Here is a 26,152-nt window from a genome sequence, read left to right on the forward strand (position 1 = left end):
TGTAAAGGCACATGTTCTAGCAGCACAGGTAGAGTATCCCGAATGAAATCATGATAACGTGCTCCATTGAGCGTAGGTGGAAGAACATGGGGCCCAATCGAGACATCAGCAATAATGCTTGACCAAACGTTCACAGAAAATCTGTGTTGATGACGTGATTGCACAATTGCGTGCGGATTCTCGTCAGCCCACACATGTTGATTGTGAAAATTTACAATTTGATCACGTTGGAATGAAGCCTCATCCGTAAAGTGAACATTTGCACTGAAATGAGGATTGACACATTGTTGGATGAACCATTCGCAGAAGTGTACCCGTGGAGGCCAATCAGCTGCTGATAGTGCCTGCACACGTTGTACGTGGTACGCAAACAACTGGTTCTTCCGTAGCACTCTCCATACAGTGACGTGGTCAACGTTACCTTGTACAGCAGCAACTTCTCTGACGCTTACATTAGGGTTATCGTCAACTGCACGAAGAATTGCCTCGTCCATTGCAGGTGTCTTCGTCGTTCTAGGGCTTCCCCAGTCGCGAGTCATAGGCTGGAATGTTCCGTGCTCCCTAAGACGCCGAGCAATTGCTTCGAACGTCTTCCTGTCGGGACACCTTCGTTGTGGAAATCTGCCTCGATACAAACGTACCGCGCCACGGCTATTGCCCCGTGCTAATCCATACATCAAATGGGCATCTGCCAACTCCGCATTTGTAAACATTGCACTGACTGCAAAACCACGTTCGTGATGAACACTAACCTGTTGATGCTACGTACTGATGTGCTTGATGCTAGTACTGTAGAACAAAGAGTCGCATGTCAACACATGCACCGAAGTCAACATTACCTTCCTTCAATTGGGCCAACTGGCGGTGAATCGAGGAAGTACAGTACATACTGACAAAACTAAAATGAGCTCTAACATGGAAATTAAGCGTTTCCGGACACATGTCCGCATAACATCTTTTCTTTATTTGTGTGTGAGGAATGTTTCCTGAAAGTTTGGCCGTACCTTTTTGTAACACACTGTATACATCTAATCGATATTGACTAGGTGCATACATTTTGACCCAATATTGAAAAAAAAGTGAGTTTTATACCCTGAAGAATTTCTATTCAGCAAACTGGTATGCTGTTTACGTACAGCACGATAATCAATAGTTGGCGGAAGCAGTTTCCGCCTGGAGTTCCAAATAAATCATTATTTTGTCCTGCCGTGTTCTAGCCTGTGTATTTGTCTTCAGACTGAGCGCCAACTACGTCAGCTAATCCGCCATTACAATCGTCATTAACTGCGGACGAACCAATGATGATGATAATGTCGTCATAAGAAATCGGCGTCATTGACATTTCGCAGCCTGCCAATTACGTCCTTACCACTTATGTCTGTGCATCATGGAATCTTTGCAAATGATTCAACGAAATCGTTTTTCAGCACGCTAGGACATGTACTGCAGACACATGGATTGAGACAAGTGTTCCGGCCCGTCCCCCAAGATACGAGATATCTTGCGCACTGTTAAAGATGACATAGCGCTTCGGTGTGTATGGTGGTGTACCGAGCACAAGAGACATATTAAGCAAAGGGAGCTCGACAAGTCGCCCATAGCAGAGCATTGCCTCGAAAAAAAGACACAAAATACAGTTTCAGAACATGAGAGTCATGGCTCATGCGTTAACATAACGAGATTCCTTTAGAAAAGAGGCGGTCGAGATTAGAATGAACAGCAACAATTTTAACGGAGACCAGGGCTGCACACTGAGTAGGGCGTGGGGGCGGGCTTTGGACGTCAAAAGGAAGCAATGACGCTTATAGGGAGGCGGGAGCGGCAGTTTCAAACGTGGCGCCGGCTCATCCCGCCACCTGACGTCATTCGGTCCCGCGTGAGGGAGGGGGGGGGGGGGGGCGGAGCTGCCCAACTTGCCTTCCGCTCACGCGTCTTTTCGGCCCTTTCTGGTTGGTGCCAGCTGCCGTAATGGTAGGTTTATAAGCGGGAATAGTGCCAGCACAGGCGCCGATATGCTAAAACCTGCCCCGCCTGTTCACCTCCTCCAATTTGCTGATGAAACTATCTTCCCGGCGCCTTATCCTACCCTTCAACGGTCCCAACATACCCTTCAAGCCCACCTCGACCAGTTCACCGCCTAGTGCAACCAGTGGCTCCTTCGCATCAACCCTTCCAAGACCCAGGCAATCATCATATGTCGTACCACCCGCTCCTTCCGGCTGCACGATTTTTACCTCACCAATTACGGTCGTCCTATCCACCTCACTCCTATCCTGAAATACCTTGGCCTCACCCATGACTGTCACCTCACCTGGAATCCCCATCTCCTTACGATCCAACAGAAAGCCCACAACAGACTCTGCTTACCGAAACTCATGTCCGGCCGTACATGGGGACTGCATCCTTCCACCGTCCTTCACGTCTACAAATCCTCGATCCGCCAGCGTCGCTTGGATTTCCGCCCATCCCAGATTCTATAAAGCTCTCCAAATCCTAGAACGCCATGCACTCCACCTTACCTTCCGAGGCACTAAATGCAGTATATAAGTTTTCCTGTTAAGCAGCCAAAAATTGACGAAAGCTGAAGTAGAGAGGATTTTAAATTCCGACTGGCAATAGCAAGAAAAACTTTCTGTAAAACAGAAATTTCTTAACATCGAATGTAATTAAAGGGTAAGAAATTTTTTTCTGCAGGTAGTTGCCTGGCTTGTAGTCTTGTACTGAAGCAAAAATGTGGACGAGGAGAGAACAGAAGTGTGGTATCATACAGAGGCTACGTTGCCACGCCAAAGTCGCTGCAAGCCGCAGTGGCGTATGGCAGGCGCTCTCGAAGGCCTCGCTTCCCCTCTCAGCAGGGCAGCGCCCTCGCACTGAGGTCACTATAGTGCTCAGCTAGCAAGAGCTGTGCCCAGTTTGTGGCCTCATCTGAAGGAGTCGACATCACAGCATATGACCAAAGTGATAGTTCAAGTTTCTGACGGACTTCTTCATTTAAATGTGGAACATTGTACTGCAAGGCAATAGTTTGTTGATTAGTGCATCAAGTGTTGCTTTGCTGATCTCTGACACTTTCAAAATTGTCCAGCACGCCTGTGACAAAGAAGAGCGTCAAAGTTAAGTAAATCTATAATTCATTTATGTAATAAAGTGTACTAATATTTCATGTGTTCTAGTTGGACGTGCCGCCTCACTAAGCAATCAAAGAACCCATAGTTGTGGCTGGACGAAAATAGTTTCGCCTGGTCACAAAAAGAATCTTTCGAAATGTGCGTTAGAAACACAGCTAGCTCTTTATTCGCACGAAGTAATGGCCGCTATCGACAGGGGATCTCAAGTTGATTCCGTATTTCTAGATTTCCGGAAATCTTTTGACACCGTTCCTCACAAGCGACATCTAATCAAGCTGCGGGCCTGTGGGGTATAGTCTCAGTTGTGCGACTGGATTCGTGATTTCCTGTCACGAAGGTCGCAGTTCGTAGTAATAGACGGCAAATCATCGAGTAAAACTGAAGTGATATCAGGTGTTCTCCAGGGAAGCGTCTTGGGACCTCTGCTGCTCCTGATCTATATAAACGACCTGGGTGACAATCTGAGCAGTTCTCTTAGGTTGTTCGCAGATGATGCTGTAATTTACCGTCTAGTATGGTCATCCGAAGACCAGTATCAGTTGCAAAGCGATTTAGAAAAGATTGCTGTATGGGGTGGCAGGTGGCAGTTGACGCTAAATAACGAAAAGTGTGAGGTGATCCACATGAGTTCCAAAAGAAATCCGTTGGAATTCGATTACTCGATAAATAGTACAATTCTCAAGACTGTCAATTCAACTAAGTACCTGGGCGTTAAAATTACGAACAACGTCAGTTGGAAAGATCACATAGATAATATTCTGGGGAAGGCGAGCCAAAGGTTGCGTTTCATTGGCAGAACACTTAGAAGATGCAACATGTCCACCAAAGAGACAGCTTACACTACACTCGTTCGTCCTGTGTAAAAATATTGCTCCGCGGTGTGGGAACCTTACCAGGTGGGATTCACGGAGGACATCGAAAGGGTGCAAAAAAAGGCAGTTCGTTTTGTATTATCACGTAATAGGGGAGAGAGCGTGGCAGATATGATACGCGAGTTGGGATGGAAGTCATTAAAGCAAAGACGTTTTTCGTCGCGGCAAGATCTATTTACGAAATGTCAGTCACCAACTTTCTCTTCCGAATGCGAAAATATTTTGTTGAGCCCAACCTACATACGTAGGAATGATCACCAAAATAAAATAAGAGAAAGCAGAGCTCGAACAGATAGGTTTAGGTGTTCGTTTTTCCCGCGCGCTGTTCGGGAGTGGAATGGCAGGAAGATAGTATGATTGTGGTCGATGAACCCTCTGCCAAGCACTTAAATGTGAATTTCAGAGTAATAATGTAGATGTAGATGTAGAAAGATGCTAGAGATTACATAGGAAACTATATATGAATGTAAACACCATCGTATAGCTCTGATGGCTGGGAGTCCCCACCACAGAATGTTCGGCCACCGGGTTGCCAGTCTTTTCAGTTGACACCACATGGGGCAACTTGGTGTCGATGGTGAGGAAATGATGATGAGTATAACACAACACCCAGTCACCGAGCGGAGAAAAGCCCCGACCCTCCCGGGAATCGAACCCGGATCTACTGCATGGCAGTCAGACGTGCTGATTACTCAGGTAAGGAGGTGAACTCACACAGGAACCAAATGAAGAGGAAGTGAATCGAATTAGGAAGAAAAGGAATTTACGGCATATATGATTAAAAGAAGGGATCAGTTGACACAACACATTCTCCTGCATCACGGAATCGTCAATTTCGTAACTTGGAAGTAAGTAATGGGTGTAGGCTGCATTAGTTTGCGGAGATGAAGAAGCTTACACAGAATCCAATAACGTGGAGAGCTGCATCACACCAGCCTTCGAACTCAATGCAACAACAACAAAAGTTGGATTACCCCACCAGACGCTCGCGCCAGTTGCAAATGATGACACGAACTTCGGTTAAAGTCAGCAGTCGGTTTGATGTTCAAGGCAGCGAAATCGTGTTCTAAATATTGCAATAAATATTGTAATTTCACCACAGTTACTTATCATATTTCGTAATTTGAAACGCGACTAAATTTATGTCTTTGATAATTACGATACTAGGAGCAGAAATTACTGTAGTTTCATCCGCAAACCGAAGCTGATGCCGGTATCTCTTTAATCAATGTAGATATGGCAAGAGACTATACACCCTTTAAGAGGGAATATCGTATAATTTACAGTCACCGTTTCTTAATTTTATGGAAATATTTGAGGCGAACAGCTTATGTCAGTCACCCTATGTAACGGTATCGTTCATCGAGTATACATACATGGTTAAGAGGCGAGGTTTGTCCTCAGTGATCTGTAGAAGCAATTCTACTAACCTCTGAATTACACGATAACACAAAAATGTAACAGAAAAATATATAATACATAGTGCTATAGTTATTTCCACTACGGTTTGTAGGACGCACTGAATATCGCGAAAGAGATTTACAGTGGTTGGATAAAAAGTGAAAGAGCCTTCCAAGAGTCTTATTTATATAGAAGTTCATACTAACAAAAAACGTTCTACCACATCTTATCGTCCCGGCTGCAATTGGATTAAAGACATTGTTTCAAGTAATCTCAACAAAAAAAGTATGTTATCGCACGGCCGTGTACAGGCGTGACATTTGCCTCATAAAACCTTATTTATTCGGCCAATAGCGAAGCTTTCAAGCCCCCTCCTGGGTTACTTACCTCTCCTGAATTCCGGTTGCGTTCGGTTACGTTCAATGTCAGTAGGCTTTTTCTCGATATTTCTAGCAGACGCAGACATCAGGAAACTGACCTGAAAATTAAGAGAAATATTTCTGTAAGAATGAACCTCGAAATTTTTATAGTTCCTTATCAGTATTGGTTGCAATATTTTTAACAGGTGTCGACTAGCAAATGATTGTCAATAGTGTAGACCCTAAAACAGAAAGTGGTAAAGTAAAACTGCCCTCGACTCAAAGGTTGGTTTGAAAACTGCAATGCCTGTCAAGGGCAGATCCTGATAAGAGGCGGTGTGCTCCGGCCTTACGAATAGCGGGGTGGTCCCTCTGAAAGGGAACTGCGGATTTTCTTTTCTCTCCTTTCCCAATTAGAGCTTGTGCTGCGTCTTTAATGACGTTGTCATCGATGGGACGTTTAACCGTAATCTTCCTTCCTTCCTTTCCTCCAACCTTTACCCTCAGTCTTTCTCTGATTTTTGAACTGACTTATCCAGCCAGTTGGGGTGGGGGCTATTGTTTAACGTAGATTTCCAACCACGGTGCAACTCGGCATTTTTCACATCTCCGCCAAGGGCGAAGGAAGCACAATTCCCATCTGGTGCTTACCCACTTTCTTTTTCCATTCAATCTTCATTTTTTCTTGTCTTTCATAGCATTCCCTCCTCTTTTGGCAGTACTTTAAATTTGATTATCTCTTAGCTGTTGATATACTTTTCGGGATGTGAGGTCGTGGTCCTAGAACTTTTCTGCTCCTTACGTTTCGTCCAGGCTGCGCTGGACTTCCTCAGAGGCGCTGCTCCGCTGAGTCTTGCCGACTGTTTAAGACTCAGCGGAGCAGCGCCTCTGAGGAAGTCCAGCGCAGTCCTGGACGAAACGTAAGGAGCAGAAAAGTTCTTGGACCACGACCTCACATCCCGAAAAGTATATCAACAGCTATGTCATCTGATTATCTTTTCCTTTGCCTACAGAGACCCATATTTGAATGTTATCGTAACTAACAGCGTCACCTCTCATTTATGTGCGAGGAATGGTTCGCAACAGTTTATTTTGCTTTTCGTCCTCTGGATAATGTTCTGGGAACATAAAAATCTAACTGATTAGCAAAAAGCGTGCAAAACGCAGAACCAGAATCTTACTTACCTTTGGTTACTTATTATTTCCTTCGAGCGTTACAATTGGTAATACCCCAAGCATGTACTTTCTTACACGCCACCTAAAATTATTTCAAGTATTAACGTCACATCAAACTATAATTACTACGTCTAATGCAGCGAAGGATAATTGTAAATGACGGAGTTCTTTCAACTACTCTATTACTTTTCTTTGTTGTCGTCTCAGTCATCGTAAAGTGGTTGACAAATGAACGCTGAGAACAGCAAGACCGCTATGGTCGCAGGTTCGAATCCTGCCTCAGGCATGGATGTTTGTGATGTCTTTAGGTTAGTTAGGTTTAACTAGTTCTAAGTTCTAGGGGACTAATGACCTCAGCAGTTGAGTCCCATAGTGCTCAGAGCCATTTGAACCATTTTGAACGCTGAGAGAGTAAATCAAATCTCTGCTATCTACATATCGTGTATGAAAATAGATATGAGTATTGCTGCACTGGTGGTGCAAAACAATACTGTAATTTTTAGACGATTGTATTTTTAGTAACTGTTGAAAGTATTACCTTAAGGTTTTTGCGTTATGTAAAAAAGTGAAATATAAAACACGTCTGAAACAGAAGGCGCTTTTGTTGGCTATCTTGAAATAAAGGAAGTGTAACCAAGAGACCACAATAGCATTGCAGGCCACACAGAGATCTTCGTAATCTCTATGGTGGGTTACATTTTTAAATGGAACAATGTCCATTGGCATTAACAAAATGAAACCAGAATTATTGTTGTTTCTGTTCTTTGCTGTGTGAACTACAGGAATGGCAAATGGCAAAAGCAAGTCAGTCAGATGAGATCAGCGGAAACGTCCAACATTGCTCTCTTAGTCAGGGGGTGCGATGTACGTCGTCAGCCGACGACATATTTTATGGGTGGAGACCCGCTTGTGAGCTGTAACAAGGTGAGCGAAAGAACTGCTTCAGCTTCGAGTATAAACAAAAACACTGTAGTGAAGACTGGCAAGGAAATGTTAGAACACGAACACGGAGCTGGAAACTATGCGGAAAAAACAATCTAGAGATAAGGGGACTGTCAACATAGATCCATCTGCTGAGGATGCAATACGTCGTAATGTTTATGATTATATCACAGAAAGGAACATCCGACACTCAGAAAATTATCACCCTGAAGAAGGAACTGCTTTTCCCCCCAAGGAAATTTATTTACATTTACAGTTCTGCACAACGTGGGCTCTCACAGTGGACATAACCTGTAGATGGAGAGAGAAGATAGAACTGCGTGGGTAACCAGAAAATGTAGTGAACAGGTTACTTATAAATGTAGAGATCTGTTTCTCCTAATGACACCAAACGGGCGACCGCTTATTTTATGAATTCTCCATTTGTGTGGTTATACTGTCCGTTTTTGCTTTGTAATTACTAGAAATATTTTAATCTGTCTTTGTAACAATTAAAAAATACATAATTTGTCAGCGAACACTGTGTAGTCAAATGGTTCAATTGGCTCTGAGCACTATGGGACTTAACTGCTGTGGTCATCAGTCCCCTAGAACTTAGAACTACTTAAACCTAACTAACCTAAGGACATCACACACATCCATACCCGAGGCAGGATTCGAACCTGCGACCGTAGCGGTCACGCGGTTCCAGTCTGTAGCGCCTAGAACCGCACGGCCACTCCGGCCGGCAAACACTGTGTAGTCCTGGAAAGCAAATTTCCTGATATGAGCGAAAATCGGACATAAAATACCGCAAGAAAAACCATCTTTTGTAAGAACTGTCTTAGAGCCAAAAAAAAAAAAAAAAAAAAATGCCAACTTTTAAATATGTTTTCATTACAGACCGCTGATGATGTTTTATATCAATGCAATGAAACGCATTTGCTGACAAAATACGCATTGTCTTGTAATTGCAAAGACGGATTAAAATACATTCAATGCTTATTTCTTGGCGTGCGAGCGGAGCGTTGTGTGTAACACCTAACTGAAATTGTAGGGTGTTAGAAATATTTCACAGAATTCGCGTTTCGTTATTTAGTTTCAATTGCCAACTTTCGCACCATACAGATATCTTTTCTAAATCGTATGTAATTTGTTTTGATCTTCTGATGACTTTACTAGTCGATAAACGACAGCGTCGACTGCAAACAACCTAACAAGGGAACCTCCCCATCGCAGCCCCGTCAGATTTAGTTATAAGTTGGCACAGTGGATAGGCCTTGAAAAACTGAACACACATCATTCGAGAAAACAGGAAGAAGTTGTGTGAAACTATGAAAAAATAAGCAAAATATACAAAAAGAGTAGTCCATGTGCAATATATGCAATATTAAGGAGAGCGTAGGCACAGTAGCGCCATGGTCTCGTGGTTAGCGTGAGCAACAATGGAGCTAGAGGTCCTTAGTTCAAGTCTTCCCTCCCCTGAAAAATTTTATTTCTTTATTTTCGCAAAGTTATGATCTGTCCGTTCGTTCATTGACGTCACTGTTCACTGTAATAAGTTTAGTGTCTGTGTTTTGCGACCGCACCGCAAAACCGTGCGATTAGTAGACGAAAGGACGTGCCTCTCCAATGGGAACCGAAAACATTTGATCGCAGGGTCATAGGTCAACCGATTCCTCCACAGAAAAACACGTCTGATATATTGTATACGACACTGGTGACGGCATGTGTGTCACATGACAGGAATTTGTTGTCGACCCACCCAACTTGTACACTTGGCGAATGGGTAAAAAGATTCTTCTACCTTGCCCGATTTAGGTTTTCTTGTGGATGTGATAATCACTCCCAAAACACTGATGAAAACATAATAGTTTGTCACATAAACTGAAAATAAAAAATTAAACTTTTCACTCGAGGGAAGACTTGAACCAAGGACCTCTCGTTCCGCAGCTACTCACACTAACCATGGGACCACGACGCTCCTGTGTGTGTCTTATCCTTGATGTTGCTTATCTTTCACATGGACTACTCAGTTTATATATTTTGCTCAATTTTTCATAGTTCCACACAACTTCTTCCTGTTTTCTCGATTGATGTGTGTTCAGGTTTTCAAGGTCTATCCACTGTGCCAACTTATAACTAAATCTGAGGGGGGTGCGATGGGGAGGTTCCCTTGTAAGCCGGCTGCTCAGGTTGTCTCCGAAATCGTTTATATAGATAAGGAGCAGCAAAGGGCCTATACCACCACCTTGGGGAACGCAAGAAATCACTTCTGTTTTACTCGATGACTTCCGTCAGTTACTACTGACTGTGACGTCTGTGACAGGAAATCACGAATCCAGTCACATAACTGAGACGATATTCCATAAGCACGCAATTTCACTACCAGCCGCTTGTGTGGTACAGCGTCAAAAGCCTTCCGGCAATCCAGAAATACGGAATCAATCTGAAATCCCTTATCAATAGCACTCAACACTTCATTCGAGTAAAGAGCTAGTTGTTTCACAAGAACGATGTATTTTAAATCCGTGTTGACTGTGTGTCAACAGACCGTTTTCTTCGAGTTAATTCATAATGTCCGAACACAACATATGTTCAAAAATCCTGCTGCATATCGACGTTAATGATATGAGTCTATAATCTAGTGGATTACTCCTACTACTTTTCTTGAATATTGGTGTGACATGTACAAAATTCCAGTCTTTGGGTACAGATCTTTCGTCGAGAGAAAGGTTGCATATGATTGTTAAGTTTGGAGGTAATGCATCAGCATACTCTGGAAGGAACCCAATTGGTATACAGTCTGGACTAGAAGACTTGCTTTTATTAGGTGGTTTAAGTTGCCTCACTATAGTGAAATTAATACCCCTAGTTTCATACGGGCGTTGGTATAAGACAACGAGGACAGTTGAAAATGTGTGCCCCGACCGGGACTCGAACCCGGGATCTCCTGCTTACATGGCAGACGCTCTGTCCATATATATATTTTTTTAATCTCATTTTGTTCGCTTTCGTTCGTTGCATCTGCTCGGGGCGGACGTCGTAAGACATCCATTTAAGTTTGTTGTTGATCGATTAACTCAGTTTTTTATTACAGAGGGCTGCTAACCCTCTGACCGAAGACGCTGAGCTACCGTGCCGGAAAATCCATCTGTCACCGAGGACACAGCGGATAGTGCAACTGCAAGGACTTATCTCTGGCACGACTCCCGTGAGACCTACATTCTCAACTTATTGTCCCGCACTATATTCATAGTGCCCCTGCCCATTATACTCATTACTCGCGGCTTTACTGCCGATTCCCGTATGAGTTCGGGCACTGTTTGTGCATCCGCACAGAAGAAGATGGTCAAACGGCCGGTGAGCCTTAACCATATATGAAGATAGTATCTGTTCTTTCGGACAATATCCCAGATCCCATTTCCCATCTTCCACACACACACACACACACACACACACACACACAGACTGGCGCTCAGTCTTGTAGTCGGCCGCTTCCTTACCGTGCATTGTCGTCCTCGGGATCGATGGCACGCGCGTGGGTGGGTAGGCACGCGCTAGCAGGAAGTCGGCAGTCGTAGCGCGGAGCCATCGATACCCCGTGACGCCACCGCAGACCCCGAGACCTCCTTTCGCAAACCGGTTGCTTTGGACGAGCCGCTAACCGGACGCTAAAGGCAGCGCACGAGCGCGACAAGGCCAGAGCGAGCGAGCGAAGCAAAGTGCCATATCGCACCGCCCCTGCGAGCAGTAATGCGAGGACTGCACCGACGTTCCCTGGCGTCTTTGTCGCGCTCAGCAAACACGGCGAGCTATACAGAACAGTGGTCAAATAAACAACACCCTGTAGGTCTCGTGAAGCACTGAGCAAGCTTCAACACAGCTGAGAGACAAGTAGCAGTACCTGTGTATCGTATTTCCTTCTGTGCACACACACAATGAGTCGCAGTTATTCTACAGAAATCAGATTGCACTTCTAAGACTCGAAGGACATGAAAGAGAGGCGGTAGCTGAGAGCTGAGTGAGGCAGGGTTGTAGCTAATCCCCCATGTTACTCATTCTCTACATTGAGCAAGTAATGACTGAAACTTTGTAAGACGTCCGTGACGAAGGAATTTATTGCTAGCGCACTCGAGCAGATGTAATTTTGATGGACTGCTCACGCGCTGCCTGCGATATGTTAAGCTACAAGAGAATCGAGGGGCATGAAAGGGAAGCAGCGGTTGCGAAGCGAGTGAGACAGGGTTGTAGCCTCTCCCCGATGTTCTTCAATCTGTATATTGAGCAAGCAGTAAAGGAAACAAAAGAAAAATTCGGAGTAGGTATTAAAGTCCATGGAGAAGAAATAAAAACGTTGAGGTTCGCCGATGACATTGTAATTCTGTCAGACGCAGCAAAGGACTTGGAAGAGCAGTTGAACGGAATGGATAGTGTCTTGAAAGGAGGGTATAAGATGAACATCAACAAAAGCAAAACTAGGATAATGGAATGTAGTGGAATTAAGTCAGGTGATGCTGAGGGAATTAGATTAGGAAATAAGACACTTAAAGTAGTAAAGGAGTTTTGCTATTTGGGGAGCAAAATAACTGATGATGGTCGAAGTAGGGAGGATATAAAATGTAGACTGCCAATGGCAAGGAAAGCGTTTCTGAAGAATAAAAATGTGTTAACATCGAGTGTAGATTTAAGTGTCAGGAAGTCGTTTCTGAAAGTATTTGTATGGAGTGTAGCCATGTATGGAAGTGAAACATGGACGATAAATAGTTTGGACAAGAAGAGAATAGAAGCTTTCGAAATGTGGTGCTACAGAAGAATGCTGAAGATTAGATGGGTAGATCACATAACTAATGAGGGGGTATTGAATAGAATTGGGGAGAAGAGGAGTTTGTGGCACAACTTGACAAGAAGAAGGGACCGGTTGGTAGGACATGTTCTGAGGCATCAAGGGATCACAAATTTAGCTTTGGGGGGCAGCGTGGAGGGTAAAAGTCGTAGAGGGAGACCAAGAGATGAATACACTAAGCAGATTCAGAAGGATGTAGGCTGCAGTAAGTACTGGGAGATGAAGAAGCTTGCACAGGATAGAGTAGCATGGAGAGCTGCATCAAACCAGTCTCAGGACTGAAGAAAACAACAGCAACAAGAGAATCTCAGACCAGAGGGCAGTGTTGGCTGCAGTAGGATCTGTGTGGCAGTAGTAGTAGTAGTAGCTAGCGGTCTGGTGTATGGAGTTGGCTGGGCCGGTCGTGGAGAGCGATGGCGGTGCCTGAGCGATGTAGTATAACGTAAAAGCAGCCTCGCGCATATGTACTATTGTTATATCAAGTCCCATATAAGTGTTTTTAAAAAAAATATCTTAATAATAATCTTTATTATAAAAAATTACTTTTGACAATTATTCATCTCAATTTAAAGATTTTACTAATTTCTCCAATCCATGGTCATCCCGATTATTGTAAAGAAAAATGAATTGTTTCTTTTTATACATGACAGATCTATCGGCCAGCATTGCACTGGGCTGTGCCAGAAAAATTTCTTATAGGGGCAGACATATATGCGTTATCCGGCGACCTTATTGAGGTAACAATTTTTAATTTATTCAAAATGATCTTTCAGGGCCATGACGCAGCACTGCTGACGTCCAAATTTATCAGTTTGGATTTACAGCCAGTTAATTATTGAAAGGTTATATATGAGTCACATTTTTTATTAGGAGGTTAGTCACATTTTTATTATTGGTAGGTTACGGAATTTATCTGTTGGCAGGTTATGCTAAATGTGAATGCTATATAATTATTTTTTATTGGGAGGTTACGCTAAATGTCAATGCTATATTCGTATTTTTTCTGTTGGGAGGATAGAACTTTAAAGAATTTTTGAGAAGGTATTAAAATTCAGAGAAAAGAAACAATACAAAATTGTTAAGGCTTTCGTGGCCACTTGTTGACAAACTGCATATTGGCTTCTGTCTCGGGTTCTTCGGCCGACGTTCATCTAATGATTTTTCTGACGTTTCGCCAGCACGAGTGGCTGGCATTGTCAAAGCTTCACCCTCCATTGCCGGTGGTGAACTGGAGCCGAGCTCGCGGGCGCAGACTATATGTACCTGGCGCGCCAACGTCCGAGGGCTTCTCCGCGGTCATTTCCGGTGCGGTTCTCCTCTTGCTACCTGCGACGGTCGTTCGCTGCAGTACGGGAAGCCAGGGTCCGTTGACCTTAAGGTTTTCCTCTTTCTTGTTCAAACTGTTCGCGTGTTTTTGTATTTCTACTGCTTCTCTGAACAAGCGCGTGTGATAGTGCTTCTCTACAGCCAGAACTTCCGTGTCGGCGAATTTTATTACGTGGTCGGTCTCATTGAGTGCGTGCTCTGCCACGGCCGATTTCTCCACCTGCCCCAACCTGCAATGTCGCTTATGCTCGTTGATCCTGGTGTTGATGGATCGTCCAGTCATTCCGACATAAACTTTTCCGCATGTGCATGGTATACGGTATATTCCCGACATTGCAAGTGGGTCTCTTTTCTCCTTCGCCGATCTAAGACACTCTTTGATTTTCCTTGTCGGTTTGAAAATCGTCTTTACGCCGTGTTTGCGCAATATACGGCCGATTCTGTCCGTCACTCTGGGAATGTATGGCAGAAAGGCCGTACCCGACATTTCTTTTTCTGGTTCCTTACTTCGCCGAGTGTTTGGCTCTGTTACACTTCTAATATAATTTTTGGAGTACCCATTGCTCCTCAGAACAGTTTCCAGGTGTTGCATTTCTCGTTTGAGGTGTTGCGGCTCACATATTCGTCCTGCTCTCGTTACGAGCGTACTAATCATGCCTCTTTTCTGGCTCGGGTGGTGGTTTGACAGTTTGTGCAGGTATCAGTCCGTGTGAGTCGGTTTTCGATACACGCTGTGTCCCAGGTTTTCGCCGTCCCTTGTGACCAGCACATCTAGAAATGGCAGTTTCTTGTCCTTTTCTACTTCCATGGTAAATGTTATGTTGGCATGGAGGCTGTTCAAGTGTCTTAGGAAGTCACCGAGCTGTTCCTCACCATGGCTCCACACCACGAAAGTATCATCGACGTACCTGTACCACACCTTAGGTTTGCAAGTCGCCGAGTCCAGTGCCTGTGCTACGAATTGTTCCATGAAGAAGTTGGCCACCACTGGACTGAGAGGACTACCCATGGCCATGCCTTCCAGCTGTTCGTAGAAATCATTCCACGTGAAATAGCTCGTGGTGAGACATGCATGGAAGAGCTTTCTGATGTCCCGCGGGAAAATGGAACCGCTGTGCTCCATAGCGTCACTGAGCGGCACTTTCGTAAATAACGAAACAACATCAAAGCTGACCAAGATGTCGTTTGGTGCAAGTTTCAGTCTCTTCAGCTTCTGAATGAAATGTCCTGAGTCCTTAATGTATGTGTCGGTCTTCCCCACGTGTGGCTGGAGCAGAGAGGCCAAGTGTTTTGCCAGTTTATATGTCGGTGATCCAGGAGCGCTAACGATCGGTCTCAGTGGAACGTTGTTCTTATGGATGTTGGGTAATCCATACAGCCGAGGTGGTAGGCCTTCTGTGTTGCGCAGGTTTCTCTGTATGTCCGCCGGCAGAGAAAACGCCTTGATTAATCGATTCGTATTCCGTGTGATACGCTGCGTCGGATCTGCGCTTAGTTTTCGGTACGTCGTCGGATCTAATAGGTCTCGGATCTTTTGCTCATAATCTTCGGTCTTCATTACGACGGTCGCATTCCGCTTATCGGCAGGCAGTGCCAATATACTCTTGTCGGCGTTGAGATTCTTAATGGCTTGTACCTCTTCTTTCTTCAGGTTGCGAGCTGGTGGTTTTGTTCGGCGCAGTATCCTGGCTGTTTCCGTGCGTATTTCCTCTGCCCTTTCTTCGTGAGCGAATACATACAACACGGAGAGACTTGGCAAGAACGGATCAGGAACTTCTGGACATTTTCTATCAACTAAGTAGCATGCAGAACGAACTCGAGCGCTGCACCGAGCGACAGAAGGAAAAGTTTGAAAGATGCCGGAAGCAGACCGACAAGGCGATTCCCGACATGTCACACACAGTGGTCAACCTCACTGAACGGCAATTGACCGAAGAGGATACTGTCCTACGGGAATCGAAGTGTAGCGAGCACGGGAGAAATGTATGGCGATTGCGGACAGGTGGCGCTAAGCGGGAATGTGGGTAGGCCGAGGGCATGCCGATATAGTCCGGGCAGCTGCGGTGAACACTGTGTGCGGGTGGCGCATTGGATAACGCAGCTGCCTGCTGAGCAGGAAGTTCCGTGTGCGCGTACGGGTCCCGGTCCGGCTGCTGATCACGCATGAAGTTCCGATGCAGTTGACACCATGTGTTCCTTCCCTTTCCTTTTATTTCTCCCCCTCCGCCTTCAATTTACACAATAAGAAACATCATTCCGGACAGTTCCTGTACGCTAGACGCAGCAGCTTCGCGATTTTGTAACCATCTCTACGGCGGCAACGCCTCTTCGTAGCTCTGTTGATGGCCGCTGTTTTCGCCTACAGCCCCGTCTTCGCTTCGCAGTTGGCTCAAAAATGGTTCAAATGGCTCTGAGCACTATGAGACTTAACATCCCGTGGTCATCCCCTAGAACTTAGAACTACTTAAACCTAACTTACCTAAGGACATCACACACATCCATGCCCGAGGCAGGATTCGAACCTGCGACCGTAGCGGTCACGCTGTTCCAGACTGAAGCGCCTAGAACCGCACGGCCACACCGGCCGGCGCTTCGCAGTTGAAAGGTGTCAAAACCACTGCCAGGTGTCACGGATTTCCTTACTCTGACTCAGCTGTACTAGTGTCCAAGTACTAAAGAATGAATGTATTAAAAACTTCGTGCATGAGGCGGTAATCCTTCATGCACCTCAGTGTTTATGACTGTTGAACGATGAGTTGTACATTCAGAGGCATATGTGCATACTGTTTGCGAAATATGCTGCTAAGGAGGTATAGCGCCATTTATGGATATTGTCCGCAAAATAGGTTGAGGGCAGATTTACTAGAAAAGAAGTAATAAATTTAAACGTCATGCACAATGCGGCAGCTTTTCACACAGCTCAGTTTTATGACGTCATATCTCCTGAACTTTGTGTGATACCGAGACACACGTTGGTACATGCATTTAGTGACATATCTGGATACTGTCCGCGATATTTTTTGTGAATACACTTAGTACCAGTCAGTTCCACAAGAAACTACGATATTTTTTGTGAATACACTTAGTACCAGTCAGTTCCACAAGAAACTATAAGAAATAAAAGACTCTGTTATAAATATATGTTACACGAAAATACATGTTATTACTAATTGCACAATTACCTAATAGTTAAACCAATCGCCGCCATTATCGGTTATATCTTGGCATTTTAGCCCTCTCTCCGGTAAATCATCCACTTTTCGAACCTCTAAATGTTGTTTGACCCACTTCGCAACGAATGTCTTTGACATTCTAAGATTATTACCAGCAATGCTATATGAAAGTTTTGGTCTCTTTGGGAGATTTACAAGGAACACTGCCTCGTGACGCTTCACATATTTTGCACTCATTTTGAACTGCAGTCGACAAAACAAAACATTCAACTCTCACACTGTGAATCTATACACTGCGCAAAAGCTCATTGTGTTGCAGATCCGAGACCACTAACAGAGATGTCGCAGCGAACGTTACATTTAAAATTATGGCGTACACTTTCTTGTGGAACTGACTGTAATACTTTTAAACGGTATGCATGATGCGGCAATCTTTCACACATCTCATTGTTCATGAAGCAATGTCTCCTGAACTGTATAAGGTAGCTGGTTCTCATTCCCACAATGATTGTTGCCTGCCAGTAAAGAGGATACATGTACCAAGTTTGGTTGAAATTGCTCCAGTAGCTGAGGAGGGGATCTGGAACACATACATACATACACACACTCACTTACACACACACACATACACACACACACACTCACTTACACACACACACACACAAATTTTATAATATGTACGGATTGTGATTTGTTCTCGTGGGAAATTTCAAATATTCCATGGCGATTCGGATTTTTTTTTTTTTTTCATTGAATGTTCTTCCACAAGTGAAGTCAAATACCTGAAAACGAAAAATTATTTAGGTTTTACAATAACAGAACGAAGCTGATTCCGACAATACACATAAATAAGAAGATAAGTTGATGAAGCGATTTTCATTTAACAACGCTTTAGGTGAAAAGGTCTGCGCTAATGAAGGGCAAAAATGCAGATGTTTTTGAAGTTATCAGTTACATAAAAAGAGATCATAATGGATGAGGCACACCAGCTGTGTTTATTCTCTTATAAAATTGTTTGATGTTTGTATGTTATTTTTCCGCTAGCAAATAAACGTCGATGTTTTGAAATGTTGTTTCGCTCCGCCACACAAAAGTGGTTACGAACATACGTTACGGAGTTCGCTTTGGACATTAATAAATTTTATCGTCGTTAGTTTTTCAATTCTGATACTATAATCCGACTTTTTGCAAGGATGATAACTCATGACTTCACTTTCACTGTTCGGTCCTGGCTTAGAGAGTTGACGTGAGTACGCAGCTCGTGGTCGTGCGGTAGCGTTCTCGCTTCCCACGCCCGGTTTCCCGGGTTCGATTCCCGGCGGGGTCAGGGATTTTCTCTGCCTCGTGATGACTGGGTGTTGTGTGCCGTCCTTAGGTTAGTTAGGTTTAAGTAGTTCTATGTTCTAGGTGACTGATGGCCTCAGAAGTTAAGTCCCATGTTGCTCAGAGCCATTTGAACCATGGCGTCGCGTGTTCCCGAAACACGTTGTGCGTCATAATCTCCGTACGGATATGCGGACACAGTTGTACTATGGTTTTACAACAGATACATCAAATATTGTTAATTACTTAATAATACAGAAAGTAAAACATTCTCCAACATAGGCGGTGAACAAATCGTCCAGGCGAAAAGGTTATGACTGTTCTTCTAGTTCCTTCCTTTTTCTGTTAGTTACAGCTCAGTCGCAGACTTCTAAACTGAAACGTATAACGTATTGTGCTTCCATACACTTCCTCTCTTTCGGCGTAGTAACTTTTGTCTGTGTGTCACAGACTGTTGTGTATTAGGAATAGAATTTAATTGTTTTGTGAAGGCAGGATCAGCAACAAATACTGTCTAATTAACGGCCGTCTTAACCGAACGTGTGTCAGCTGATGCAGCTCTCAATGAAACACCGTATCAAGCGAGCTACATCTCCAAGTTCATTTTTACGTTTCGTAACGTGCACTGCATTACAGGCAGCCAATCTTTGCTCGAGGCAGGCATTTTATCAACACCGGACTGGATGTTACTATCACACTTTTAAATAGGGAAGCACTCGTATTTAAGAACGACATCTGCGAAAAGCCTATGATCTGCATCTAATACGAGCCGATAAGTCGTTAATATATACTACATACACAGCAGTAAGCCAACCACAGATCCCAGGACACATCCAATAGTACGCGTTTGGCTGTAGGTGGCTCTTCGTCCAGAACAGATTTGTGTTCTATCAATCACGAAGACCACAGTGTAGCCCGACGCTCGTATGCTTGTATTTCCTTTAGTCATAGGTGAGACAATGAATTGAAAGCTTTCTGAGTCTCTATAAATACAATGTGGAGTACCAACGAAGAAAAGAGGGTAGTCACTCCATTTAATAAACACCTTAAGCAGTCTAACCAAAAGTATAAATGGAAAGATATAAAGATATAAAGATGGAAATAGTGGAGCACCTTTCATCACTAACGGAGTTCACAAGGGGTAAAGCATTTTGCCCAAGCTTTTTGATAGACGATGTACCGTGTGAATGGAAAACTAAGTTTGGTGCAGGTATTAGAATAGACGATGAGGCTACACTCAATTCCGTTTTCTATTCAGATGACGTCACAATTTTAAGAAAGTAAGAGAATGGCCTGCAAGACGGAATTTACCCATGTCACAAAGAAAACAAAAACAACAGGTTTTATAGCATGTGTTGCGCTACCATATCTAAACTGAAAAAAATGGCTCTGAGCACTATGGGACTTAATATCTATGGTCATTAGTTCCCTAGAACTTAGAACTACCTAAACCTAACTAAGGACAGCACACAACACCCAGTCATCACGAGGCAGAAAAAATCCCCGACCCCGCCGGGAATCGAACCCGGGAACCAGGGCGTGGGAAGCGAGAACGCTCCCGCACGACCACGAGCTGCGGACTATCTAAACTGCCTGCAACAGTTTTCGTGTTCAAGGCGGCTTCACTGGAAAGAGCTTGCCCCACTTAGCGGGTGAGATAAATATTGATAGCCCATCGGGGTCTCATGTTATTAATCTACCCAGTATCAGGCCGTGGGAAGACATGGACTATGGCCCCGCTTGCAGGAAGCGACTGATTTGAATGGATACTGAGGGAAGCTAGTAGGAATAGTAACATAAATAAAGGATTTAGAACTTGACACAAGGAGATATAATCTGAAATCAACACAGAACAACGTACTATTAACCAATGGCAGCCTGTACTGACGTAGACACATTCACAGAATGTTATATAGAGATAGCATTCACCTACAGGAAAAGACATTGAACTGAGAGCACTTCGAAGTGAGAATTCTGAACGGTAAGAAGTAAGTTTCGGCAACAGAGAGGGGGTGGGGGACGGTGGCAGAGTTCGGTGAACTTTACCACGTGTTTGCTGCTGCTGCTCTCCCGTAATACCGCCAAATACTCGCGATTGCCAAACGACCGAAACGGCGACCGAAAAACCCAGCACTGTTATTATACTGTGCACAACGTCACGAACCGCTAAGCTTTACCGTCGCATCACACAACGCACCTATGGACAATAGGCGGTCGCGGGTGAGACGGTAGCTAGTGGACCTTCCAAGACGACGTTCCAGAATGGGCTGGAGCGCCGATGCTCGCTGGTTTTGTTGGTTCGCCAGCACCTCACACTACTGTGTGTACGGCTGCAAAAAGTAGTTGTGGTACCAACTTGCTGCGTGGTAAAGCAACTAGCCGTCGCCCACTGGGCCATAGACCTGCCTCTTCCTTTACGCTTCAGAAGTTTCCTAACCTGGAGCAACGTCGGACGTTGCAACGGCGGGATGTTCTGAGTTCGTGCGCGCCTCAAGACGAAGAAGGCACTCAGCTTAAAACTTAGTCTTTTTATCGGCAGCCGTCATTTCGAGTAATTTATTTTAAGTCTAAAAGATTTTTGTGCTTCACCACATGTTAAATATAGTTACCAACTTTTTAGGAAAGCTGATCCAGTTGCTGTACAGACTTTTGTAAACCTTATCAAGGAACAAGATTGGCAAGATGTTTATAGTGCTGATAGAGTAGACGATAAATATAATGCTTTCCTCAAGACTTTTCTCGTGCTCTTTGAAAGTTGCTTTCCGTTAGAACGTTTAAAACAGGGTACTAGCACAAACAGGCAGCCTGGGTGGCTGACTAAAGGGATAAGAATATCTTGTAGAACAAAGTGGCAATTATATCAAAACGTTAGAAACAGTCAAAATCTAAATGCAGCAGCCCATTACAAACAGTATTGTAAGGTGCTTAAAAAAGTTATTAGGAAGGCAAAAAGTATGTGGTATGCAGATAGAATAGCTAAGTCTCAGGATAAAATTAAAACCATATGGTCAGTCGTAAAGGAAGTGGCTGGTCTGCAGAGACAGGTCGAGGATATAGAATCAGTGCGTAGTGGGGATGTCCGTGTTGCTGATAAGTCGCATATATGTACAGTACTTAATAATCACTTTCTGAATATAGCAGGTGAACTAAATAGAAACCTAGTCCCAACAGGGAATCATATAGCGCTCTTAGAAAAAAGTGTTCCGAGACTGTTACCTGAAATGCTCCTCCATGATACTGACAAGAGGGAGATTGAGTTAATAATTAAATCACTAAAGACCAAGAACTCTCATGGATATGACGGGGTATCTAGCAGAATACTGAAGTATTGTTCCACATATATTAGCTCAGTACTTAGCCATATCTGTAACTTTTCCTTTAGCAGTGGTCGGTTTCCTGACCGATTAAAGTACTCGGTAGTGAAGCCACTTTATAAAAAGGGAGACAGGGATAATGTTGACAATTATAGACCTATTTCTATGCCATCGGTGTTTGCTAAAGTTATCGAGAGGCTTGTATATACAAGGTTACTGCAGCATTTAAATTCACATAATTTGCTGTCAAATGTACAGTTTGGTTTTAGAAATGGCTTAACAACTGAAAATGCTATATTCTCTTTTCTCTGTGAGGTTTTGGACGGATTAAATAAAAGGTTGAGAACGTTAGGTGTTTTCTTTGATTTAACGAAGGCTTTTGACTGTGTTGACCACAAAATATTACTGCAGAAGTTGGAACATTATGGAGTAAGGGGAGTAGCTTACAATTGGTTCGCCTCCTACTTTAAGAACAGAAAGCAGAAGGTAATCCTCCGCAATATTGAGAGTGGTAATGATGTTCAGTCCCAATGGGGCACTGTTAAATGGGGCGTTCCCCAAGGGTCGGTGCTGGGGCCACTGCTGTTCCTTATTTATGTAAATGATATGCCTTCTAGTATTACAGGTGATTCAAAAATATTTCTGTTTGCTGATGACACCACCTTGGTAGTGAAGGATCTTGTGTGTAATATTGAAACATTATCAAATAATGTAGTTCATGAAGTAAGTTCGTGGCTTGTGGAAAATAATTTGATGCTAAATCACAGTAAGACTCAGTTTTTACAGTTTCTAACCCACAATTCAACAAGAACTGACATTTTAATCAGACAGAATGGGCATGTTATAAGCGAGACGGAACAGTTCAAGTTCCTAGGCGTACGGATAGATAGTAAGCTGTTGTGGAAAGCCCATGTTCAGGATCTTGTTCAGAAACTAAATGCCGCTTTATTTACCATTAGAACAGTATCTGAAATAAGTGACATTTCAACACGAAAAGTAGTATACTTCGCATATTTTCATACGCTTATGTCATATGGTATTATTTTTTGGGGTAATTCTTCTGATTCAAAAAGGGTATTTTTGGCTCAAAAACGGGCTGTTCGAGCTATGTATGGTGTAAGTTCGAAAACCTCTTGTCGACCCCTATTCAATAGTCTGGGAATTTTGACATTGCCCTCACAGTATGTATTTTCTTTAATGTCGTTTGTTGTTAGCAATATTAGCTTATTCCCAAGAGTTAGCAGCTTTCACTCAGTTAATACTAGGCAGAAATCAAATCTGCATGTGGAATGCACTTCCTTGACTCTTGTGCAGAAAGGAGTGCAGTATTCTGCTGCATCCATTTTCAATAAGCTACCACAAGAACTCAAAAATCTTAGCAGTAGCCCAAACACTTTTAAGTCTAAACTGAAGAGTTTCCTCATGGCTCACTCCTTCTATTCTGTCGAGGAGCTCCTGGAAGAGATAAAAAATTAAGCAAATTCCAGTGTTACATTCTTGATTTTCTTTATTTAAACTAACGACTTGTTTCATTTTATGTGTTTCTACAATCGTGTTATAATTTCATGTATTGACTCGTTCCATGACCATGGAGACTTCTCCTAAATGTGGTCCCACGGAACAATAAATAAATAAATAAATAAATAAATAAAAAACTTCCTCTCAAAATGAAGGGGGCAACGGCCTTGCCGCAGTGGATACACCGGTTCCCGTGAGATCGCCGAAGTTAAGCGCTGTCGGGCGTGGTCGGCACTTGGATGGGTGACCTTCCAGGCCGCCATGCGCTGTTGCCATTTTTCGGGGTGCACTCAGCCCCGTGAGGCCAACTGAGGAGCTACTCGACCGAATAGTAGCGGCTTCGGTCAAGAATACCATCATAACGACCGGGAGAGCGGTGTGCCGACCCCACGCCCCTCCACTGAGGATGACAAGGCGGTCGGATGGTCCCGGTAGGCCACTCGTGGCCTGAAGACGGAGTACTCTCAAAATCAAGGCAACCGAGATTCCGGTTCCTCTGTGCGTAGGGAATTATTATTACAAGGTTTCTTTCGTTTCTGTAATTATTTACACTGAAGAGCCACAGGAATTGGTACACCTGCCTAATATCGTGTACGGCCCCGCGAGCACGCACAAGTGTCGCAACACAACGGGGCATTGACTCGACTAATGTCTGTAGTAGTTGTAGTGTTGGCAGAAGAGCCAACACTGTGTTTCTAGAGGAGGCCGAAATGCACGCGTTTAATTACACGCTGACTGGCGTGAGGTCTGGAACAGGACAATATCTTGAGAATTGCAAATAAAGTACGTAGATGATGTAATACTTAACTTTAATCCACAATTGTAGAACATCTCTCGTTACGGTACATGCTTCATAATATTAATTATCAATTGAATACGGCGCCTTGCTAGGTCGTAGCAAATGTAGCTGAAGGCTATGCTAACTATCGTCTCGGTAAATGAGAGCGTAGTTGTCAGTGAACCTTTGCTATGAACGTCGGCTGTACAACTGGGCGAGTGCTAGTACGTCTCTCTAGACCTGCCGTGTGGTGGCGCTCGGTCTGCAATCACTGACAGTGGCGACACGCGGGTCCGGCGTATACTAATGGACCGCGGCAGATTTAAAGGCTACCACCCAGCGAGTGTGGTGTTTGGCGGTGACACCACAGTAGTGCTGGACAGAAATGACACCATGAATTCTGCAGGGCTCTCCACACATCAATAATGGTACGAAGGGGTGGGGATCTCATGAACAGCACGTTGCATGGCAGTTTGGTGGCCAAAGGAAGTGTTTTAACTCAGAAGAGTGTTCCTGTAGCCATTCTGTAGCAATTGTGAACGTGTGGGGTGTCGCATTGTCCTGCTGGAATTGCCCAAGTCCGTCGGAATGCAGAATAGACATGAATAGATGCAGATTATCAGGCATGATGCTTACGTTCACGTCACCTGTCAGAGTCGTAGTTAGACGTATCCGGGATCCCGTATCACTCCAACTGCACACGTCCCACACCATTACAGAGATTCCATCAGCTTGAACAGTCCCCTGCTTACATGCAGGATCCACGGATTCATGAGGTTTCCACAGGAGAACACCTCCATCCACTCTATACAATTTGAAAGGAGATTCGTCCGACCAGGCAACATGTTTCCAGTACTCAACAGCCCAACGTGGATGTTGACGGGCGCAGGCGAGGCGTAAAGCTTTGTGTCGTGCAGTTATTAAGGGTACACCAGTGGGCCTTCGGCTCTGAAAGCCCATATCGATGATGTTTCGTTGAATGATTCGCACGCTGAAACTTGTTGACAGCCCACCACGGGGAAATCTGCAGAAATTTGCGGAAGGGTTGCACCTCTGTCACGTTGAACGGTTCTCTTCAGTCGTCGTTGGTCCCGTCCGTGCAGGTTGTTTTTCCGGCAGCAGCGATGTCGGAGATTTTATGTCTCACCAGATCTCTGATATTCGCGGTACACTCGTGAAGTGATCGTACGGGAAAATCCCCACTTCATCGCCACCTTGGAGATGCTGTGTCCCATCGCTCGTGCGCCGACTATAACACCACGTTCCAACTCACTTAAATCTTGATAACCTGCCATTGTAGTAGTAATAACCCATCTAACAACTGCGTCACACACCTGTTGTCTCATTTAGGCGTTGCCGACCGCAGCGCCGTATTCTGCCTGTTTACATATCTCTGTATTTGGTTACGTATGCAGTTTCTTTGGCGCTTCAGTGCAGATACTTTCATTCGTGGTTGAGTCTTTAGATACTTGGAAATAAAACTGATATACAAATTATGTACAGAGCAGTGATTTCTTCCTCGTCAAAAGGTCCCAAATCTGTCATCTGACTTCATATTCATTAATTACTCTCGACTCATCCTTTGTTTCTGGCCTTGCGCGACCACCCTCGCGCTTGTTGCTGCACGTAGCGTTCTTGGGATGTTTCGTAGCACGATGTGAGTCAGGGTCCCACAAGGAAAACAATAGCCGTGAACAATACAGTAGTTGATCAGGTCAGTCACTTTAGTTATCCGGGACGCGATACCGCATTCGACTATAATAAAGATGTAGACGAGAAAGTACCGAAGTATGAGAACATATGTGGAACAATAAGGTGATACGGTTCGAGAACGTTTTTCCACATGTCATTTGAAGTCCCAGTTCCTACTCCCTCCCCCACACATTAGTTGTCGTTAAAAAAAATGGTTCAAATGGCTCTGAGCACTATGGGACTCAACTGCTGTGGTCATCAGTCCCCTAGAACTTAGAACTACTTAAACCTAACTAACCTAAGGACATCACACACATCCATGCCC

At 44.1% G+C, this 26,152-nt stretch overlaps 1 pseudogene; it reads left to right on the forward strand.

Moving 5' to 3' along the window:
- The first annotated feature begins 23,514 nt into the window (after nt 1-23,514).
- LOC124709219 lies at nt 23,515-23,632 on the forward strand (annotated as a pseudogene).
- Nucleotides 23,633-26,152: the final 2,520 nt, after the last annotated feature.

Source organism: Schistocerca piceifrons, chromosome 7 (assembly GCF_021461385.2).
Source record: "Schistocerca piceifrons isolate TAMUIC-IGC-003096 chromosome 7, iqSchPice1.1, whole genome shotgun sequence".
Classification (NCBI taxonomy): Eukaryota; Metazoa; Arthropoda; class Insecta; order Orthoptera; family Acrididae; genus Schistocerca; species Schistocerca piceifrons.